Below are 6,189 nucleotides of genomic sequence, written 5' to 3'. Positions count from 1 at the left end.
AGGACAAATAGTATTTTACATAACTGTGAAGGGGGTTTGGTTCATTTTTCTTTGCAGAGTTGTTTTAATCTATAGCCACAACCAAAGGTTACGAGCAAGAGCCATCTTTTTAAGATCATGGCACAGCATCTCCGTTGGGTTTGAGTACAGAATTTAACTAGTCCCCTCCACTCCTGCTGCTTGACCCAAGAGCAATTAAGGTTACATCCTCATGGATTCTACATCAGGATTTAAGAGTTTTTTTCTGGAAGCTTTTTCTGTTGCAGGTCCAAAACTGTGGAATGATTTACCATGATTTACCAGGCTCCCTTTTTAAGTGTCGTTTAAAAACATAGTTTAATTCCCTGGCCTTCCACCCAGTGTGAGCTGTACAATTTTGTGTTTTTATTTTTTGGTCATTGCGATTTTCTTTTTTTTTTTACCTCTGCTGATTTATGTATTTTATTTAGGGTCCTCTGCTTGTTTGTTTTATTGTACAATATTTTAGTTGGCCTTGTTGCTTTTTTACTGTGCTTTATAGATAAAGTTGTATGGAATGTTAACTACATGTTCCCCATTTAATTTACTTTCTATAATATAGATTTTTATTTTTATTTTTTTGCAAATGAAGATTTCACCCAACAACTACTACAATTCCAACCTTATATATTGGCAACCCTAATAAAATTTATCTTTTCAATTACAGCAGCAGTGATAGAAGAATATTGAAAAATCCAACCATTATTTTGAGTACATTTGTTAATGGAGAAACCTCTGATGTGAAGAAATTACTCTTTTATCAAGTAATCAGTGGTAAATATTGGCACCTCTAATGCATCCCTTTAGAATAAATGTAAATTAAATATTTTTTTGTTTAATTTACAGTTTACTATTTTTAGTCTTCCGTTTTAGAGGAAATTTGAATTATGAATGAATATGAAAACATTACTCTGTTTATGATGTAACATAGAGACTGATTTATTTTAGCCACTAGCCTCTACACTGGATGAAAAATTGCATTTACCTTGCTACCATGAGAAGGATGGTACAGCAGGTAAAAACAATCTCCAAATGTCACTCTTAAGGTACTGAAATAAAGAGTGTCATCTTTAGGTCACCAAGTCTGCATAACAAACTTTATAAGCTATCTACATGTTTGGGCAGATGAGAAAAAGCTTTTCAGCAAGACAAACACAAGGTGGGTTTGGCAACAAACAAAATATTATTAAGGAAAATCACCTCTTGCCAACAGTTAAATAAAATGGAGGATCTGTGGTGCTGTGGGCCTGTTTCTTATCCAAAGGTTTCGGAACCTTGTTATAGCATGGTTGTACCCAAATGCTTTAGCGTATAATCTATAAAATGACTCAGGTAACCTCTGTTATAGTGCATGGGTTAATAAACTCTGAAATATCAATGGATTTTAAATACAAACCTGAAGGACTCTATCGATTTTTGTTTGGTTTCCCAGTAAACCCAGCAGTTGTTAAGAAGGGAAAATTAAAAAAAATACATGGTTTCAAGTTTCTGATACCCTTATATAAGAACAAATTTCTTTGTTTGTCTGTACAAACATGGCAGTAAAGCTGATTCTGAAATAAAATGCAGTCATCCTGTGAAGGTCAACACCATTTTTCAGAGAACATCAATGAACACTGTTGAACAATGGACATTGAACACTGTTCAATTCATCACCTGAAATAGAATAGCATGGCAAGATTGTAAACTTACCGAAACATGGCTGCCCACCTTAGGTGTAAGGAAAGAGAGCATTAATGAGAAAAGTAGCTAGAAGGCCAATGGCAACTCTGAAGTAGCTGCAGAGATCCACGTTTTAGGTGGAAGAATCTGTGCACTCAGCAAATCAGGCTTTATGGATGAGAAAATGCAAGGCAATTGTGGAGGAAAACATGTTAGAAAGTGCATAAGACTTTAGTCTAAATCTGATATTCACCTTTCACCAGGAAAACAACATTAGCTATACAGACAGAGCTACAATGAAAGGGTTTCAATCAAAGCAAAGTTATGTGCTATAATGGTCCAGTCAAAGTCCTGCCCTAAATCCAAATTGAAAAAAGAAAATGTAACAAAATGTTCAAGGGGCTTAAATACTTTTACAATATAAAGAAAGCCATAAGTTTTTTCTGATGACTGAGTTATCTAAACCCATGTTTGAACAATTAACTAGGTGGAATTTTGAAACACTGGGTGGAGCCAAATCACAGATTATAAAATGTTGCACTGCAGCAATAATACAAAAAAATAAACTGATTTGAAATCCTGAAAACATTTATTCATCTTTTTACTTCATTTAAAATACAAAATACTTTGCAATATTATATTGTAGAGTAAACCATCAAGCAGCCTATCATGCTTCTCATGTAGCTTTAACATTAACCAGAATGTCATAATTTATCATATACTGCATACCCTACTGTTTCAGCTGGCAACATTGTTTCCAGAGTATTCATACTCAAATGCACTAGCTAAAAGTTCCATGCCATCTATTTGTATGTTCCAAGTTAGTAGTATTTTTTATTTCCCATTGCGCGATCCTAAAAGGACTTCTAATTGAGGACAGCCTGGTTGTCCAAATTAGATGTGTGAATTTCCATGGAAAAAATAGTCCGCTTAACCGTGTGCTGTTTTCTTAAAATATTTATAGATATTAAATACAAAAATGCATAAATTATCCATGAACTGCCAGAAATTGAAACAATACAGGTGTCACAAGAGCTCAGTCACAAGTTAAATCACCAGCTGTGATACCCGATACTGTAGGCTAAACATGTTTACCTGACGATAATAATAAAAATAAACAAAAATTCACACCAATCAAAGAGTGAAAACTAGAAGTACTCTATAATTCCACACAGTCTAACTCCTTCACCCCATCCCAACTCTGATCTTAACACATCTATGCTCAAATCAAACTGTTATTTACAATAAACAGAAAATGTATATCTACACGTGGTTTTCTGACATATTGTTACCTAAAAACTTGATGCAAGTTATGATAAGACATGAAAATGCTTAAAAAAAACAAACAAAAACTGCTCCTGTGTCCAGGAGGAGCAGACTACAGGACACATATTGGAACAACATTAAGCACTGTACACTTCGTACGCGCACACACACACACGCACGCATTTCACAGCAGCATGCATGTGTTGCACATGTCCGTGCACCCAAACATTCACACCTGTATTTTATTAGCAAAAACATGAATCCTGCACTCAGACTAATATGTACTGCAGAAGGTAAGGAAAAATGCATAAATCAAAGTCACCACTGCATTCACTTTTTGAAACGAAACAAGAAGTTTTTTCATTCACATAAACACTTCATCCACATTCAGTATTGTAATTTTCCCAACTTCTTTTTCCAACAGTGAAGGTAAAAATAGGATTCGACAAGGTGGTGAATCTGGTTCACACTGGCAGTTGTCTGGTGAAGAGGTTGGCAGTAGTTTAGTGTAGGTTTTTGATGAATATGTAAAGAAGAACATGTTTGAAATAAATGCATGATCTAAGGTTTCATACCAATTGCCAGTTTCAGAATTCCTAAACTCTCAGCAAGAAGCTACAATTTTATGAGGACATGGGAGCTAAATATGATTGTCAACAATGCCAGAATGATCTATTGTTAAAGTATATTCCTTGCAGTTAATGCCATTGTGCAACTGTAAAAAAAATCTTTTGAGATCTGCTTTTAGCCATGTGTAGGAACTTTGACCCCCCATCAAAAAAATATAATTAGAACAGCTTTAAGAAACATTATTCTTTAAAAATGTTAAAGAAATCAAGATGCAGTAACTGGGTTTCACATCAGTTAAAATCCATTACACATTTCAATGACCACCCATAGAAACAAACAGGAGCATCCTTGTAGAAACTCTAGAATAACATAGGGAAACAAGAGTTTTCACTCACCTCAGACAATATCAGTTCATGTTTTTCTTTAATTTCTCACTCCTTTGTAACTTGCAAAATGGTCAAATTTCTTATACTACCTGGCAGGAAATGCCATCATCATCAGCTGCATCTTGAGGGCTCTTTCTTTGTGAGGTGTCCTTGTTGAAGCTTTGAACATCTTGAACTGTGGATCTAGGTCACTGTTTTCTACAAAGGCACTAGAAACCATGCTGACAGCTTTGTGATCATCAACATATAAATAAATATCCAAAAACTACCATCGATACGCTTAGTAAACTTATACAATTAGAATATTTCTGATAGTATATATATAAAACAAAGACATGAGGATTAATGCCAGTGAAATTAATGTTAAGATGAAAGAGTTCTGAAAGGGTTTACAAAGCAACCATGACTCTGGGTGGAAGCACTCAACAGTGACTCTGGATCAATCATTAATGTCCAGTAACAAAAGCAAAGAAAATGCAATAAGAAATTAATTCTGGCAGAAACCATGAGGCTACAAACAGGCTGTTTAGAACTATAGTGCCTTATGAAACTCTTCATACTCCTTAATGTTTTTGGGGTTTTGGCACAGTACAACCTCAAACTTCAAAGTTTTTACTATATATAGCTAACCCAAAAGGTGCATGACTTTAAAGTGGATGGATAAGGGTGAATGGTATACAACATTTTTTGCAAATGAAAAATAACAGAAGTGTGTTGTACATTTGATTTTGCCCCTTTTGCTCTGATACCTCAAGATAAAATCTACTCGTACTTGTACTCGTCGTCTTCCGCTTCATCCGGGACCGGGTCGCGGGGGCAGCAGACTCAGTAGAGACACCAAGAAGTCCCTCTCTCCAGACACCTTCTCCAGCTCCTCCAGGGGGGAGCCCAAGACATTCCCAGGCCAGCTGAGAGACATAGTCTCTCCAGCATGTCCTGGGCCATTCCCTGGGCCTCCTCCCGGAGGGACGTGCCTGAAGCACCTCCTGAGGAAGGCGCCCAGGAGGCATCCGGTATAGTTGCCCAAGCCTCCCCAACTGACTCCTCTCAATATGGAGGAGCAGCGGCTCTACTCCGAGCTCCTGGATGGCTGAGCTGCTCACCCTATCTCTAAGGGAGTGCCCGGCCACCCTACGGAGGAAGCTCATTTCAGCTCATTGTATCTCGTTCTTTCGGTCATGACCCAAAGTTCATGGCCATAGGTGAGGGTAGGAATGTAGACCGACTGATAAATCGAGACCTTCACTTTATGGCTCAGCTCTCTTCACCACAATGGACCGGCACATTGTCCCCATTAATGCAGCAGCCGCACTGATCCATCTGTCGATCTCCTGCTCCATTCTTCCCTCACTCCAAGGTAGACCCCAAGGTACTTGAACTCCTCCACTTGAGGCAGGAACACCCCTCCAACCTGAAGAGGACAAGCCACCCTTTTCCGGTCCAGAACCATGACCTTGGACTTGGAGGAGCTGATCTTCATCCCAGCCGCTTCACACTCAGCTGCAAACCGCCCCAGCGCATGCTGTAGGTCTTGGCTAGAGACCTAATAAAATCTAGTTTTCTTTGTATTGAACAATGGGTAACAGGTGAATGCACCCTAGATGACCTTAGTTCATCACAGAGCAACCCAACTATGACACCAGCTACTTACAGGGGCCAGAAGCTTGACATGCGGAGTACCTGGAAAGAACTCATGTGTAGCCTGGCTAGGGCTTGAACCCAGGAACCTCTTGCTAAAAGTCAACAGAGTTTCCAACTATCACCACTTGCCTTTATAGATTCAGCCACATGGGGGAAATGTAATTTTAGCAGAAACACTGTTGTTTTGTCAAAGCCTCATAGGTTTGTCAGAGAAAATTAGTAACCAAATGGCATCATGATGACTAACTTTAACTGAAAATGGAAGGAGTTTGGCACAAATGCATAAGTACTAGACAACGTCTTGGCCAACATGCAAAACACTCTGTGGTGGAAAGCTAACATAACAAATCACCCTGGGAAACACTATCCACACAGTGAGACATGATGCTGGTAACATCATGATGTGGGAATGCCTTTTTTCCAGCAAGCAAGGCCAACCCTTGTTGAACATCTTGGTCTACATGAAAACTAGACTATGTGTGGTAGGAAGATAACATGACAACGCAATCATGATGAGGGAATGTTGTTTTTTCTTGTTTTGCAGCGGTAGCCAGGAATGGGGAGCAGTTTCAGACTCTTGAGTTGTAAAACTGGTAGATATACCCAAAAAGAATGTGTTTCAACCAAGTACTGAGTCAGGGGCCAG

The sequence above is a fragment of the Girardinichthys multiradiatus genome, chromosome 17, assembly GCF_021462225.1.
Source record: "Girardinichthys multiradiatus isolate DD_20200921_A chromosome 17, DD_fGirMul_XY1, whole genome shotgun sequence".
NCBI classification, from domain to species: Eukaryota; Metazoa; Chordata; class Actinopteri; order Cyprinodontiformes; family Goodeidae; genus Girardinichthys; species Girardinichthys multiradiatus.
This window is presented reverse-complemented; position numbering follows the sequence as displayed.